The 18,786-nt window shown below is 39.3% G+C and overlaps 1 protein-coding gene across 1 annotated transcript in view; it reads left to right on the top strand.

Moving 5' to 3' along the window:
• LOC124375938 (exostosin-1c-like) overlaps window positions 1–18,786 on the top strand; it is a 50,158-nt gene that overhangs the window by 21,959 nt on the left and 9,413 nt on the right.

Below are 18,786 nucleotides of genomic sequence, written 5' to 3'. Positions count from 1 at the left end.
TCACACACGCAGCCCTCCCAAAGGGAGAATCCAGGCACCAGCTGAAGCCCTAATGCTTCTGCCATTCCTCTGTAGTGTTGTTCCCAGATCAGCTTACCGCTGCATTGAGATTTAAGTCCGGGTGTGGTCCTGGCACACTAATCTTGCAGGAAGCCTTTGACAGAATGCAGTGTGGGCACCATAAATGCCAGAGAGCACAGGGCCCAAATTCCAGCAAGGTTTTCTAAGACCTTTTTTCATAAGGCTGTAATTGCAGAAATATTGCATATTGATTGTCTGTAGAACACAGTAATAACAATTTGTCCCAAGGTTTTTTTTTTTTTGTTCTTTTTCTTCCCAGCAAAGTGGCTTAATCAAAATTGACTAAGCTGCCGAAAAGCGAAGCATCATTGTTCAGTGAGGAGCAGAATCAGTTCTCTTCCTTATTTCCTGTTTATGCTACAAATCAGGTTCAGTTTATTGCATGCTCAGACAAACGTGTAAATGAGAGTTTGTCTGAGCGTGCAATAAACCCAGCGGTGTTGAAGCTTTTGTGTTTCACCAAATTGCATTATTGCTTCTCCTGACTGTCTTTCCTCCTCCGCATCAGCAGAAATGAAGGCTGAAGGAATGGCAGCGGTGACTTTTACTCTTCCCTACATATCCTGCCTTTGCTTAATGCAACAAACCATTGTTGGCATCAGACAGATTTCAATTAATTGGAGGTTCCACTTAACAAGCCAGCTTGGCACACGGCGCTGAAAACAAGTAGCGTTAGCAGGTCAAGAGAGCATGAAAGATGTGTGTAATGATGCATCTCTCACACACACAAACACAGTCAGGCATTACAGTGGAGTGATTGACAGTGGCAGACTGTGTATGCCTGGCCCAACACCAGTAGCTTTTTCATCAGCGAGCTTGCCTGCCCACCTGCCTGCCTGCTTGCCTGTCTGCCTGCTTTCACCCAAATGGAGTTTTATCCATCACTAAAGGAAAGGCCTGATGTTCTTACAGAGTGCATTTTTATACACAACACTTGAACTATCACTGATTTATTGATCTGGAGATGCATGTATCAAAGCTCTCAGAGTAAAGGTAAGACTGCAGGACTGATTTTGCATCAGAGTTTGTCTATCAAATCATGCATACATTCATAAGGATGAAGGCATGCTGATCCAGGATCAACTCTGATACTCTATTGTGAACCGAGTTTGATCCACTCACTACTTTTATGCTTTAGTCAGCTTGCAGCTAATGTTGTATAGTGTGTGGTAACCGCTGCAGGCGAAGTGATGTCAGTGATGAGAGGTTACATTTTGACAGAAAAAAATCTATTTTTCGCTCCACGTCTGACAACATCTCCCCTTCCTCATGTAGTTGGCTGACCCATTTTACGGGATTTAGTAATGTTTCTGACACTATTGGCTAACTTGCTCATTCTAGTTCATTGGAAAAAACCTGCACTCGTGCTCCCATAGGTTTCTAGATAAAGGAATCCATTTTCTTTGTAAAACAGATCAAGTAAGACCAAAATTTGACAGTCCTTTTTAGACCATGTTAACACCATCTACTTTGATCTACGTGCTACAGACTGAATCTTTGCCCTGCAGTAATACCTAAAACTCGCAGCTGACTGTTCTTTTCTCCTGCTTCGTGACACCCACTTCCTTTACTTCACTTTTATGTTATGCGGTGTAATGTTCTGTTCTTTGGATAGTACACTAGCTGTTGCATTCTGTTTGATTACTTGCCATGTAAAACTTCATAAATAAATCATAAAAAAAGAAAAAGTCAAACAGATGTCAGACAGTTCTAATCCCCCCCACCCCCACCCTGCACAACCCTTGACAACCAATATGAAAAGGAAGATTTGATGGCATTCTATAACTGGATAGCTGCTGAATTATTTTAAGAGACACATGCATGAGCTTCATGACGTCATCTGGCGGAAATGAATTTGATGCAGGAATTTTCCATCTGGATTGAAGCAAAGCAGACATTCTTTGCCAATAAATGCAGGCCTGGTGAGTGGCTGAAACAAGTGCACTGTTTACAGCCTGAATGAAGAGTGGCATTTTGAAAATGTTACATGCAAATAGACTGCTCCGCTTTAGACCCCAACGGTCACACCGATCCATGTCTAATTGTCTCGGGGTCTGGCCACAGCCAATCAGTCAACACATCAAAGTGTAACAGGCCGTCGGCCTCTTTTGAGCCAGAGACGCAAGGAACGCACCTCGAGACTTGACAGCGGGCGTCACCGTGGCAGCCAAAGAGGAAATTGAATCTGGAGCACGCAAAGGACATGCAGCTCCATGGAATTTCAGAAAACAAAATGGTTCCAGGGCATCCAGCGGGTGGAGAAGCGGGGTAGAGAGAAGAACTATTTTCCCCTCAGAGGCATTAGCAGTGCTGCAGTGGAATAAAGATATGATTTACAAACATGTACGCTGACACAATCACCTTCAATTGTCCTGAGGGCTGAGATCAGAACAGATGGCTACATTGCAGTGATTTGTGATCAGATTGTTCAGATACACTCTAATTAATTTAAACATAGTGATTAGGCATTATATATATTTATATGATTTTTAGGTCTGGGATATTTGTGAAATCATATTTTGAACGCTTCTTTAATTGAGTTGCCTGTAAATTTTTGTCTTAATCTCTTCACAACTCTCTCCATCTTCTCCTTGTCTCTTCTCCTTTGTGTGTTTATGTGTAAGTGAGACAGAAACATGCTCATCTGTACCACCAAAACAAACAGCCAGCACACACTCTTGTGTCAAAATGGTCTCAGAGGTTCATCAGTCTACAAAAGTAAACAGTGTTTTTCTTGATTTGTGTTTTAGCCCTATTCTGATTAGGATTATTTTCACAAGATGACAACAATCATATTTTTTTTGCAGGATGTTTTGTCTATGAACCAAGATGATTGCTTCACATGTATTTATGTAATCATGTTTCATGTCTTCTTCTTCTTCTTCTTCTTCTTCTTCTTCTTCTTCTTCTTTCGGCTGCTCCCATTAGGGGTCGCCACAGCGGATCATCCGTCTCCATACCACCCTGTCCTCTACATCTGCCTCTTTCACACCAACTACCTGCATGTCTTCCCTCACCACATCCATGAACCTCCTCCTTGGCCTTCCTCTTTTCCTCCTACCTGGTGGCTCCATCCTCAGCATTCTTCTACCAATATAATTCATGTCCCTCCTCTGCACATGTCCAAACCATCTCAATCTCGCCTCCCTCACCTTGTCACCAAAACATCCTACATGTGCTGTCCCTCTAATAACTCATTTCTAATCTTGTCCATCCTCGTCACTCCCAACGAAAACCTTAACATCTTCAGCTCTGCTACCTCCAGCTCCACCTCCTGTCTTTTACTCAATGCCACTGTCTCTAATCCATACAACATCGCAGGTCTCACCACAGTCCTATAAACTTTCCTTTCATTCTTGCAGATACCCTACTATCACAAATCACTCCTGTCACTCTTCTCCACCCACTCCACCCTGCCTGCACTCTTTTCTTTACTTCTAACACACTCTCCATTACTTTGCACTGTTGACCCCAGGTACCTGAACCTCCACCTTCTCCACCTCTTCTCCCTGCAACCGCATCACCCACTGCCCTCCCTCTCATTCACACACATGTACTCTGTCTTACTCCTACTGACTTTCATTCCCCTTCTCTCCAGCGCATATCTCCACCTCTCCAGGCTCTTCTCAACCTGCTCTACTCTCACCACAAATCACAATATCATCTGCAAACATCATAGTCCAGGAGACTCCTGTCTGACCTCGTCCGTCAACCTGTCCATCACCACTGCAAACAGGAAAGGGCTCAGGGCCGATCCTTGATGCAGTCCAACCTTCACCCTGAACCAGTCTGTCGTACCTACTGCACACTTCACTGCCGTCACACTGTCCTCATACATGTCCTGCACCACCCTCACATACTTCTCTGACACACCTGACTTCCTCATACAATACCACAACTCCTCTCTTGGCACTCTGTCGACGCTTTCTAAATCCACAAATACACAATGCAATTCCTTCTGTCCTTCTCTATACTTCTCCATCAACATCCTCAAAGCAAATAAGGCATCTGTGGTGCTCTTCCTCGGCATGAAACCATACTGTTGCTCACAGATGGTCACCTCTTCTCTCAGCCTGGCTTCCACTACTCTTTCCCATAACTTCATGGTGTGACTGATCAACTTAATTCCCCTGTAGTTACTGCAGGTCTGCACATCTCCCTTATGCTTAAAGATCGGTACCAGCACACTCCTTCTCCATTCCTCAGGCATCCTCTCCCTTCCAGAATCCTGTTAAACAATCTGGTTAAAAACCCACTGCCATCTCTCCTAAACATCTCCACGCTTCTACCGGTATGTCATCTGGTCCAACCGACTTTCCATTCTTCATCCTCTTAATCGCTGCTCTCACTTCCTCCTTACTAATCCTATCTACATCCTGCTTCACCAACTCCACATCCTCCAACCTTCTCTCTCTGTGATTTTCCTCATTCATCAGCTGCTCAAAATACTCCCTCCACCTTCTCAACACACTCTCCTCACTAGTCAACACATTTCCTCTCCATCCTTTATTGCTCTAACTTGCAGTACATCCTTCCCAGCTCGGTCCCTCTGCCTGGCCAATCGGTATAAATCCTTTTCTCCTTCCTTAGTGTCCAACCTCTTATACAGCTCCTCATATGCCTTTTCCTTGGCTTTCGCCACATCCCTTTTTACCTGCTGCCGCATCTCCTTGTACTCCTGCCTACTTTTCTCATCACTCTGTCGATCCCACTTCTGTTTTGCCAGCCTCTTTCTCCTAATGCTCTCCTGCACTTCCTAATTCCACCACCATGTCTCCTTGTCTTGCTTTCTATTTCCAGATGTCACACCAAGTACTTTTCTAGCTGCCTCCCTCATCACTACTGCAGTAGTTGCCCAACCTTACAGTCTCCAATCTCCTTCAGGTTGCATCTCCTGCATAGCACATAGTCCACCTGTGTGCACCTTCCTCCACTCTTATATGTCACCCTATGATCCTCCTTCTTCTTAAAATACGTGTTCACCACTGCCATTTCCATCCTTTTAGCAAAATCTACCACCATCTGCCCTTCCACATTACTCTTCTTAAAACCATACCTACCCATCACCTCCTCATCACCGCTGTTCCCTTCACCTACATGCCCATTAAAGTCTGCCCCAATCACCAATCGTTCTTTCCTAGGTACACCATCTACCACTTCATCTAATTCACTCCAGAATCTTTCCTTCTCCTCCATCTCACAGCCAACTTGTGGAGCATAGGCACTGATGACATTTATCATCATCCCTTCAACTTCCACCTTCATGATCATCACCCTATCAGAAACGCTCTTCACCTCCACTACACTCTTACTGTACTCTTCCTTCATAATCCATTTCTCTTTCCATCCACACCATGATAAAACAGTTTAAACCCACCTCCAATGTTCCTGGCCTTACTCCCTTTCCACTTGGTCTCCTGAACACAAAACATATCTACCTTTCTCCTCTCCATCATATTAGCTCCCTCTCTCCCTTTACCCGTCATAGTACCAACATTTAAAGTACCAACCCGAACCTCTACTCTCCTACACTGCTCCTTTTCCTGACGTCTCTGTAGACACGTTCCTCCTCTCCTTCTCCTCCTTCGGCCAACAGTAGCCCAATTTCCACCCGTACCCTGTCGGCTAACGATACCTGTGGCGGTCGTTGTTAACCCGGGCCTCGACCGATCCGGTATGAAATTCTCATTTGTGATCCGCATATTTGATTTGGCACATGTTTTACGCTGGATGCCCTTCCGAATGCAACCCTCCCCATTTACCCAGGCTTGGGACCGGCACTAACAATGCACTGGCTTGTGCCCCCCTAATGGCTGGGTTTAATCATGTTTCATGTATTCATGTAAAATCAAATAATTAAGGAATTTATTGTGACTACACATTCAGTTGTATCGATGTAATTTGTGGCTTTTTGTGTCGGGCTCTGGACTTCTGATTGGGAGGTTGTGTTTTTGGTTCACTAGTCTGAATTGTAAATCGCCCTGAATAAAATAATGATAGATAGATGGATGGATGGATGGATGGATGGATGGATGACATTTCAACAAGATTAAATTTAGCATGTTACTGTATAGTATAACATAATGCTTGATCACGCTACTCTGTTTTTTTTTTTTTTGTGATTTGAGAAGTGTTGTCATGCATGTAGTTATAATAGTTGAATAGCAGCATTAAAAAAAAAAAACAAATACAGTACAAGAGGCAGCATCTGCCTGAAAAAAGCATAGATGTGTCTAACCAGATGAGACTAAAATTATGACATGACCACAGTTGTTCAGGAAAACAATAGGTGAAAAACAGGGTGGGATTAAAACACAGACTAGAAAAAAAAACACAGAGGAGCAGCTACAAATGCTGGAATTATACAAGGCACTTAAATAAACTAGGCTTTCGCGAAACTTTGCACACTCATTTTTCACAGATTCAGTTTACATATTTCAGTTGTACGATAACAATTGTATTTCAACCTGTAGTGAAATTTTAAACGTATTTAAAGTGATGGCGTAGCATAAGATATGTTACTGTACATCTTACTTTTAGAAAAGGTTCAAAATTAAAGTAAAGGACTTTTCTGTGCAAAGTTGATAATAGGAAAATGCAAGGGATGATTATGATGGCGAGAGTGTGTCTGTTTGTTTGTCACCTTAGGGCAGAAAACATCCTTTGACATGTTGTGCTACTTCCATGCTCCTAAAACAAGAAGGCAAGAGTACAATGTGCTAGTTAGAGGCTAGTTTCCAGCAGCATTGATGACTCTTTGCCAGCAGCAAGCATAGCGATAAGCAGACGGCATTTTAAGTGCTGTGGCAAAGGACTCGAGCTGTTAATGTGTGTGTTTGTGTACGAGAGAACAGGAGGGAGGGAGAGAGGCAGAGAGAATGAAGGACAGAGTATAAAGGGGAAGAGTGTGAGAGAGATGTTCTCTTCTGGAAATATTTTGTATGCGCACCAGGAGAGTTCCTCACACTGAGCACCGATCCTAATTAACTGTTAATTGTGGCCTCAGCAACAACCACTGCATTCATATGTGTGTGTGTGTGTGTGTGTGTGTGTGTGTGTGTGTGTGTGTGTGTGTGTGTGTGTGTGTGTGTGTCAGGCAGTAGGGGGGTTGGAGCATAGCCTTAAGGAGTGGAGACAAGATAAGACAAGACAAAAATTTCCTATTTGCTCTTTCTATTTTTGGGCAAGAAAATATGTGCAAAAGACACACTAAGCAGTGGCAACATGCATTCACAGTCTGACAACTTTTAAAAGTGCATGTGAGAGAATCAGGTATCACAGATATCACAGGAGACAGATGTGTCCGTGGTTGGGTGGGTGAGCTCTGTAACCATGGCGATAATATTCATTCTCTCTGTTCTGGCTCTACCTGCAAAAACAGACCAAAAAAAAGGCACACATAGTAGAAGGTTGCCATTAATAAAACTCCTCTCTGTGTGGCTTAGTCATTATACAGTATGGAGCTCCCTGGAGGGTAGATATTCACTCATACATGCGGCTCCACATCACCCTGTCGGTCTGTAAAAGTGCAAGCCAGCTTGCAGAACACTTGCACGTACACACTAACATACATATTCATGAGTTTACAGCCACATGCTACTAGTAAAGTTTTCCAGAATATCCAGAAGTACTGTAGTGCATCCTGTATCTCTACACATTTGCATATATGATAGGTGTCAGAATAAGAAACATGAAGCACTCTTATGTAAACCATCCACACTGGTGCTTGTGCACACACACACACACAACTGTGCATTATTGTACTGGTGCAGAGTTGGATATGGGATGTGTGCAGGAACAAGTGGCAGGATCACTCCACTTCTCAAGGCAGTGCTGTTGAAATTACACTGTGTATCTCAGCAGGAGTTTTAGGGCACAGAAATGGATTACACACAGTGGTGTTTTACTGAACACACACAAACAGATACACAGGAAGTCCATCACTCATGTATGCTCTCTTGTGCATCACACATATAACCTTTTTCTTACTGATAAGTTTTTAACACTCTTTTTTTTGTTTGTACATCAGGGGAAACCATTTAATGTTTTATGTAGATTCCTTTCAGAGAGGTTGTTGGCACAACTCATCATCTTCAGAGGACATACAGTTATCCCAGTTTATTGCGGCGCTTAAGTGTTAATGTGTTACTAGAGGAATTTTAATTAATTAGCCTGGATTTCCATACTTTTTCAGGCAGAGATTAAAATGTTTGGTAAACTCCCATATGGTGCAAATGTGGGAGTTTAAAAATTAAAAAAAAAAATAATTAAGAAGAAGAAGAGAATATAAGGAAGATTTTTTTATGGTGGTCATGAGAATAAATTGGGTTGCCTGAGTTGTGTGCATGACTACAAGATGTTGTCTCAAAGCCCCTGATGTCACCTGTAGATCTAGATCATATTAGTTTTCTAGGCAATAACCACTTTTTTGTTTTTTTTTTCAGTAGAGAACCAGCAACCAATAGGAAATAGAATGAAGGATATAGAAAAAGGCTTTTTTGACATCTAGTGCCATGTCAGTATCATGGATTTCAATGCGCCATTTCACCTTTCTCTCTATCCACCCCTATCCATTTCTTGCTCGCTTTCTCCCTCTCTATCTTTCTCTATGGTAGACACTGGTCAGTGGAGCCATGCTGAGCCTGGAGCTTAGAGTAACTGGCAATACAATGACCTGCTGTTGCTCTCCATCAGAACCCTGTCTCTGTTCCATGTATATACCATTCTTCACATTCTTACAAAGGAATGTGTATGTGAGATGTAAAGAATGGAACTAATATAAGTGGTATATAGCTAAGAGGTCAGACTATAGTTGATACTTCATATAGTTAATATAGTTGATAGATACTTTATATAGTTGATATAGTAGATAGTTGATAGGTGGAAAGCTGGTGTAAAAATGAGGTTACAAATCAAGGATCCTTTTAATTACATAGACATACAAGTGTCTATATAGACACAAAGACCTTTCCTTGATATTACCTCTGCTGGAGTTATTCATCTGTTCAACATGTGTTTACATTGGTGTCAAAAACTTGATCTGGACAGTGACATTCTGTATGCTCACACAAACACACACACACACACAAACACACACACACACACACACACACACAAAAATCAATAAAGATTCATCCTGTGGACTACTGTCAAATCCTCGACCATGGTAATCACATACCTATGCCTTAGCTAAACCTACTAAAATGATCCTCTGCTGGACTGACCTTCCTCTGTCAATTTATAAACTCTGAACAGACTTAATCTGTCCAGACAATGCAGTGAATTATCGTTGGAGCTTTTGAGGTACATTTCCATAACACAAAGGTGAATCCCACACGACCACAGAGGGGACATGTAAACAATGCGACCACGATGTACCAGGAGACAGAACTGAAATAGCTCCCATATAACCCCTGCTGGAGTCCTGATGCTGCCGTGCTAAGCCAAGAGCTTAATAATTCTTGGACAGGAAAGAATTCAATTGCGTTTCTATTCAGATGACATGTATGTGTCAAGGTTGTGCCCTCACAAATTAATACGTTTTATAAGAGGCTTACATACTAAAAAAATATATATATATATATATATATATATATATATATATATATATATATATACTAAATCTGTAAAAAGCTGTCCTTGTGCGCACACTCACACAATAAACACAAAAACACAAACACACACACACACACACACACACACACACACACACACACACACACACACACACACACACACACACACACACATACACACACACACACACAGCAGAGTAGGTGTGTCAAGCTGGGACTGATTAAAGTGCAGGGGCGATGTCAGCAACATAAAGCAGAGGCAGTAATAGGAATTACCTGTCATCCATTTGCTAGTGATCGATTCTTTCACATGTTTGCTGAAGACGGGCCACTTAATCTCTCCCTCTTTCTCTCTCACAGCAGTAATACAGGAATTACATATTTACACCCTGGTAGCTTCTTATTTTTTTCACCTCCGGTTCTTTGACTTTTTCGCATTCTTCACTACCCACTATTTTTCACTTGGGGATGCCATAACTTAAATTTGCACATTTTTCTGTATGGCTTAAGGAAGATGAAGGAAAGATGTGAATTTTGGTCCTATAAATAATAATAATCCTAAATATCTTTATGAAGATCATTGGTCCATATGTAATAGCACTTTCTAATGTGAGGCTGTACATTGCATACTTTTAGCTAAAATTAAGATAATACAACCAACACACATGTTTGCTATTGACAGAATGTTCGCTCTGATCTAAAAAGTGGACAGCTGACTATCACGTCCTCATATGGAAAATCAACAAACTGCTGGAAGCATGCAATTGCATATGATGCCCCTGAATTCTGCAGCATTTTAGTGCTCTTTTAGGTTCTCTGTAAGGTTTATGGAGTCCTAATCCCAGCTTAGAAGGTATAGAAAACTAATAAAACTGGACTGAAATAAAGTGTCACCTCTATTTTAAAAAAAGTCAACACTGATGGGTTTTGGTTTGGAGAAATTTAATTGATCAATTTAATGCAGACCAAAATTGAGGGGAACATTTATTAGCGGAACTCTTCTACCTATCTTGAGCCTAATGTGTTTTTCATCACTTAATGTAGTCAAGAACAAACAGTATAGGTGACCAATCAGGTGATCAGCAAACATGCAGGCATATCTTGTTTAATTGTCACTTCTTCTTCTTCTTCTTCTTTACTAACCACATCAAAAAAAACTCAAAATAACTTTTAAGGTTGGCATGCCATGAATCGCTGTGTATACATGAATATCTTGCTACAAAGAGCTCATTGAATTCAAAGCATTCAGATATTTACTTTTCACTGTATTTTGGTCTGAATCTATTAGAAATGTCAACGTCAAAATTCTGAAGTCTGTGGCCCAAGTACCTAAAACTGGGCTTAGTGAAACATTTGATGACCTAAACTAGTTTTGTTCATTCCACTGTGTCTAAATCACAACCATCTGATCAACAGAAAAGCTTCAAAATAAATTATTTGCCGTAACATTAAAAAAAAATCAAAGAGAATTTGTAATAAACATTACTTTTAAAGGGTTTTTTTTTTTTTTTTTTTTTACTTAGTGATAGTCATCACCCAAATTTGGATACATGCCATTGACATTTCCTTCATAAACCCCCCACAGTGCCACTATGAACCCCCTGTTGGCAAACCCTGGTCTAAATAAAGCAGCTCTCTCACAATGAGCAGGATTGAGCTACAGCTCTCAGTTATGTCAAGTTATCTCATTTCACCTCAACCATTTTTGTATTTTTTTTTATGCTTTAATGGCCTCAATGAGCCAAATCACAATGTGCTGAATTGGAGAACTGAATAAACCAACATCCAAAAAAGCAGCAATGCCAGATAAAAGATATAACAAAGGACCAAAAGAGCAAGAAAAGGCCAGAAACTGGACACAGCAGTGCTTGTGCACGGGGAGTAGACCTGCCGATACTATCACAGCTGTGTCCATACAAAACACTTCATTGTCTCTGTTTGTCCATGACTAAGCTGTATTAATGAATTTGTTTGACAGTGTCTAAGCAAACAAAAGCTTAATTATGTGAGGTATTTCGGGAGAGCTGGGCATGGCGCGAGTTCCTATAATGGCTGGGTGAGGTATTTGTTTTGCTTGGCTACATTTTGGAGTACTTTTCAATCAAAGGCTCAGCACTCCTTAAACGGTCGGAAGCCCTGGGCCATTAGGTAGGTTTGTTAATCATTTAAATGTTTTGTTAATATAGGTTTATGATGGAGATGGGACCAGAGGACAAGTACATAGACAAGCCTGTAGAAATAAACACGTAAACTTGAACATGACACCAGGCTCTCAGAAATGAGGACATCATTTTGAAAAACACTTTTGGCATAAACATGCTCATCAATTATTACTTCTCATGACACAGTCACAGACAAAACATGCTTATAGTTTAGATCTGGACATATGACCTCAATTTATTTGTGGAAAAAAAAAAAAAAATGAGTCGAGAGGAGAAACTCTCAGTGATGTGTAAATTTTGTATAAATAATTCATCAACGTACTTTCACCAGCAAAGCATCTCTCCTTTCTTGCAGTTCTCCTCCTATCCTTCATTGCTCTTTTTATTTTACCTTCAGATGTGCCCAGCAGTGATATATTTTCTCTTTACCCAGACCTTGGCACCGACAACTAAGTTTAGAAAGCCAGCTTTCAATACAGCATCAGACTAAATGTGAAGAGAAGCAGCATTAATGTTAGTTAGTTCTTTGCCGTTTCAGGTTTCAGGTTTTCACATATAGATTCTTGCCTAAGCTCACACACAGTGCAGTGCTTTTTCAGCGTTAATACCGTCAAGAAGTGGTTTAGCTGTCACTATGGGTCTCTTCACTTGTCATGCTTATAAAACAGAACAGGCTCTATTTCATTGATAACAATGCAAGCACAAAACTAAGGCAGAACATTGCAGTGTTAGCATGTGTTTTTGGAACAGATATACACTTTGTGAAGTGGTAACCTGGTAAAAAGCTGCATATTGCAAAAAGGGGTTGGGATAAATTTATAGCTGTCAGTCGATTCAAATATTTTATCAAGATTAATCGCATGATTGTCATGAGTTAACCCGTGATTATTTGCACACAAGTTTTGATCCTCTAATCAACATAGGCATGGACAAATATGGATGCTTTATGCAAATGTATGTTTATTAATAGTAAAACAATACTCAACATAGAGCATAAAGACAAAAGTATTCTTGTTTATGGTTTAAAGTATTTTTAAACTATTAAACTTTTATATTTCTTTATTTATATTTTTTTATAAAAATGGCCAAACAGAAATGTACGCTGCAATAATCGCACGTCAATGAAATTTGTGCAGTTAAAATTAATTTGCGTTTTTAATTTTGACAGCCCTAGTTTAAATAATAAAAAATGATAAAGAGGTGGGTTAGACTTGCTTCTGAGATATCCATTCAACTCCTATAATTCCCTTTTAGAGCTGAGTGCACTGGCAGTGCAATGTAGTGACATTTTCCTAATGACATCCAGATCACACATCAATATTTTAGTAGTAGAAATAGCTTAATGGATGACATCACTTACAAAATAAGTGTTTTGTTTTCTTGCAGGTTTTTCTTGTGTTAAGTCTCATGAGCATTTAAGGACATTTATCAGTCCAATTTCTCCCCTTTGGTCAGTGCAGTATTGAAGAGTTTGTTATATTATTTCTCTCTAGGGTAGTATCAGGTTCAAAATATTACTGAACTCCACATTGTAGAAAGTTATGAAAGTAGTAAAGTTTGTTACCCTTTTTAAACAGCACTATATGTGCACAACTTTTTGTACAATGGACTGTATTATCAGGATGTCACGGTTTCCATAATAAATGTGACAACCGAATGAAACAACAAACCGGAGCCCACTAAGGTTTTAATGTTGACATTTTCATGTCTAGTTACTGCCAAGACTAATGTCCTTAATTACTATTAATTAAACGATGTTACATGTATAATGACATGTCCCCTTCCTGATTCACATTTATTAACCACAGCTAATAACAGGTGTGTCTGTTTAAGTAAAATCATTTACGTCAGCTTTATTTAGTTCAAAGAAAGCAATTTGCATTGATGTGAAATAATATGAATTGTGTACATTTAAACGGGTTGAATTGTGTACATTTAAACGGGTTGTAGGAAACTAGGTTTACTTGGGTTCATTAATGAAAGGTCTTCTGATGTGATAATGCTTTGGATATATAGTGCATGCCACACCTTGCTCATACTCAAGTTACTGTTACTGCAATTAGCACTATTTGACTCTATAAATAATTCCCTTCTATACTTATATACTATGATCACACTATCTGGTGTCAACCACATGAGGATGGGTTCCCTTTTGAGTCTGGTTTCTCTTCCTCATTTTGTTTTAGGGAATGTTTCCTTGGGACAAATGTATACATTTAAATTTTATATCCTTTTTTGTTTATGAATAAAATTGAATTAAGTAAAGAGCTCATTCAATGTCACTATATCAACAAATATACACATTCCGCAGACATTTTAATCCTCAATAATGAGCATAGTAATAAATTGAGAAATTATAATTTGCTTTAAGGCCAGAAGCACTAAATTAATCAGTATGTTCTGACCAGTCACAAGCAAGAATTCAACTGCACTGTGGTGCAAAATGTAAAAATGTAACATTCAGCATTGGTCTCATGGACATTTCCTCGTATTCTGATCAGGGGTGGGTAGGTAGAGGTAGACAGCACTTTGCACACTGATAGTTTTCCCAGGATAAAGGCTGTGCAATTTGAAAGACAGAGTACGCATTTGGATTCCAAAGTGTTGTGACTCCATTACAACAGCAGCGCTGCAGCCTCAAACTCAGTAACACACACAGAGAGACTCACCCCTTCCAGAAAGCTTTTTTGTCTGCTGTGATCTGTTGCTAAATTTATGATGTAGGAAGTTGTATTTTTGACAAGCACTATGACACAGTAAATTGTACATTCAGTCTTTAATTATATCATATCAAGCCTTTAATATAGTTGTACATAAATTTGATAGGTATGGTGTAATTGATTGGTGTAACAGATTATTTGTTTTATATATATATATGGTGTAACATATTAATTGGTTTTATATATATATATATATATATATATATATATATATATATATATATATATATATATATATAGTTATATATATATAGTTATATATATATATATATATAGTTATATAGGTATATAGGTCTGGATTTTCTTTCACATGAGTAAGTAACTATGTAAAAGGATCAGTCCGGATTAGAGAGCTCATGGCTCTTATCCTCATCCTTCTGTAATTAACAGCAAAAGAAAAAGAATAAAAAGAAGGGGTAAAGCTAGAAAATACACAGATTTTAATGGATAGATTTAGAAAGCACACACACACACACACACACACACACACACACACACACACACACACACACACACACACACACACACACACACACACACACAAACAAGAATGTGTGTATGCTTAATGACAGGGAGCAAGCAAGCAGTATATGAGTGCATAGTAGCAGCCATCAGTTTAGAAGCCAGGACAAATAGAGCTGAATTTAGCTGTATGGTTTGATGCACTAAGCGAAATGCTGAAAACCACACACACACACACACACACACACACACACACACACACATTCACACAAACAGAGCTATTATAATAAAGGTTCGTTTTTGTACAGAAAACAAATCGGACTGCTCATGGTGACACAGCACCATCAAGTGACTCATAAACCACACAGGCTCTGAAGGAGATGGTGTGTGCATGTGTATTCACAGGTGTCTAAGAAGCTGACAGATGGACAGGTAGAAGAAAGCAGGAATATCGTGTTGTGCAACAATCGCTGCTGTAACACGTGAGGGGGAATTGAAAGAAAGAAAGAAAGAAAGAAAGAAAGAAAGAAAGAAAGAAAGAAAGAAAGAAAGAAAGAAAGAAAGAAAGAAAGAAAAAGAATCTCTGACATGCAATCAGATTAAAACATCTGTGTGTGTGCCCAACAGTTTCATCACAGCAGCAGCAGCATTCTGACTTTGCAGCTGTGGGGTAGCAGATTACTCAGAAAAGAGGAAGAGATGAAGGACAGCAAGAAAGAGATAGGAGGAGCAAGAGATTGCACAGATTTGTGTCACAGATGAAAATCTATTTACACTAACAATATGACATTTTTTACTATATTACTTTTTATGCTGTGACTTTTCTCCTGCCTTGCTTCTCTTATCCCTCTATTTTCAGTTTTATCCTTTCAGTTAAGGGTGAGAGATTCACCGAATGAAACTGACCTGTAACTTTACCCTCTGTCTCACTCAGTGGAGGCTGAAATACCTGAACTTACTTTTGAGCTATGCTTCATAAACAATACAGCTTTAGCTTAGTCTTCCAGTTAGACATTTTAAAGCATAAATATTAGTGGAATCTTTTTGTAAACACTGACACACCCTATACTTTATATAAGAGCTTGGCACTCGGCAGAAATTACATTATGGGTGAGAAAACACAATGAAATACATTCAGTACAATAACATGGACAAATCACCAGGCAGCCATGAAAAATGTATTAAAACATATGATCAGCACTTTAACCAGGCCAAGATATAGCCAATATGTCTTCACTCATGGTGATCAGTAGTGTAAAACTGTGCATGAAATTTTTTGCAATGCTTGGAAAGATCTCCACACATTCTGCTATGAAATATCAATAAAAGCTGTACAGAAATTCTAGTCTCTTTGGCCACCGGTGCTACTAAATAAAGGGAAACAAAATGACCAACATCCAGCCAGTGAGGACAAAAAACATCTCCCTTTGCCTGTCAATCATGTTGCCTGACAAAAAAACTCCCCCTTTTAGAGTAATATTATTGGTGCAGCCAACTTTTCATTTTATTCTATAGCATCTTTGCAGCAGCATTGGTTGAATGCTTTAGAGAAATCATAATAAATAAAAAAAAGAATAGTACATTTAAAAATAAAATGAGGTTATGTGCAGTAGCCTATTAAGCATATACCAGTCTGAATAATAATGACACTATGTAATAATAATAATAATAATAATAATAATAATAATAATAACATTTTTTCATAATCTTAATCATCCCTTTAGTGTCATGCGAGATTACTCTTACTGTGCTAAATATTTTTGCTACTATAATTCCATGCTATCAGCCACTCCAGATTTTTACTTGGAAGTTTATACACACATTTTCCACAGCAGTGAGTCTCCACAAGAGTCTAACAGAACAGCTTAATGAATTGTACACACCCTGGCAAGCAAAAAAACACAAAAAATTGCATGTCAGTTTAAAAAAAAAGTAAAGTTCCCAGCTGATTCTTGCAACTCATGCCTTAAGATGGAATTTATATATAATATCTGCTTAGCACATTTCTTCAGGGACGTCTTCAATGGCAAAATAAATCTTATTCACCATCATGACCTCTCCCCAGCTCATGCATTCTGTCCAGATAAATTTTAATAGCATAAAGACACTTATGAGAGTGCCCAGAGGACATGCTTTGTTAAGCCGGTGCCTTTGCCAGCTGGGCACAGTATATATTTTAAGGTTTTAAGCTTAGTTTCATCAAAATTTTATATTGTATTTTTGCCCTTTTTGTAGCAAGTAAGAAAAAGAGACTAGCCCTTGAAATAAATATGTTGATATGGAAAAATATGAAATGGCATACAGACAAATATTAAATGTTTCCTTAAGTTTCCTGCATAAGGTTAGAGATTTCAGAATATGTTTTATTGGGTTACTGTATATCAGAATTAATGACATGCACACTCACAATAATAGGCAGGATCCGGGCTTTTTGAAGTGCAGCTTTAAGCATGGAATATTTTTAACTCAAAAGTCTTATGCTGTCATGTTCCTGAGCTTCACTATGCAACAGTGTGTGTTTAAAAAAAACAAATATCATGATCCCTCACAAGCACCAATAGAGAGAGATTGACCGATGACCTTTGTGCTTCCGATACGGATGAAAGAAGGATCAGTGGACAACTGGTGGCTGTCCGTCATCAGAGATGGGCCTGGCCCAGCTGCGTGTGCGAGATAGCTGCTGGAGTCTGTCTGGCAGGAGCATCAATGATAATGAAATCATGGAGTGGTTGGCAGGCTGCTGCATTCAGGAGATTCATTACAAAACACTGCTGAGAAAATTCTCCCTATAAGATTTTTTTTCACACACTCTGAGTAGTGCACTATATCAAATATAGAACAGCCATTATTTCATATGTACAGCAGTGTCAGGAACTGGAAACCATTTTTCCAGTTCCTGCTTCCTACACATATTGTACTTGATTAGGATTTAACATCATTCTCTTATCCGCTGTCTTCCGCCCCTGCATTCCCAAACAGGTACTCCTTCACTTGGCTGCAACGCACACGCTCTCGTTCTCTCACACTTCGAAATGGCAGCGCTCCAGGAGCTGACAACAGCTGAGCAGTCAGAAAATGCTAGCCAGTGATGTTACAAAGAGAGACTAGCAGCTGCCTCCTGAGAACACTCCTCAGACCTCTTAGTGATACAGAGAGAAGCTATAATTTATTTAGACTTAAATAATGCAGGCTTTTATTGGGAAACAAAAACGCCAAGACAGACCGAACAGGAGAGAAAGAGAGAGGAAGTCGAGAGGGAACAGTTCATCTGTTACTGGCAAGCAAAACTGCTCATTTAGTTCCAAAAAGGATTTCCTGCATATTCCTTTTTAAATGTTGACAAGCTCTCCCCCAAGGAGGCACAAGCAATTGGAAAGGAGACTGTGAGGCATCTTTGTGCTATGCTGGAGTAAACATGTCCGTGTATGCCAGCACACACAAACAGACCTTATTATTGTCATTGATTTCTTGGAGGTATACATTAATAAGAAAGCAAATGCACAGACTGAAGAATGAAAGTGCTTGGTTGTCGATTACGACCATCATATAGCCTGCGAGTTATTTAATTATTATAAATTTAACACTGCAGCTAGGCGCTATAATTCAGACTACAGGACCACAGCTAATGTTAGCTGTTTCTCAAATAATCTTTTTTTTATCAGTTTTTACAATCTGTTTTGTCTGTCATTTTGCATTTAATTAAAAAATAAAAGCCAATGTTTAATTCAGTGTTTTCTAGATGAAATGGTTAATTAATAATATGATTGCTTATATAACATTAAAAAG

The sequence above is a fragment of the Silurus meridionalis genome, chromosome 22 (genome assembly GCF_014805685.1).
Source record: "Silurus meridionalis isolate SWU-2019-XX chromosome 22, ASM1480568v1, whole genome shotgun sequence".
In the NCBI taxonomy this organism is placed as follows: domain Eukaryota; kingdom Metazoa; phylum Chordata; class Actinopteri; order Siluriformes; family Siluridae; genus Silurus; species Silurus meridionalis.
The sequence above is the reverse complement of the archived record's forward strand: the minus strand, read 5'-3'. Positions and strand labels throughout refer to the sequence as shown.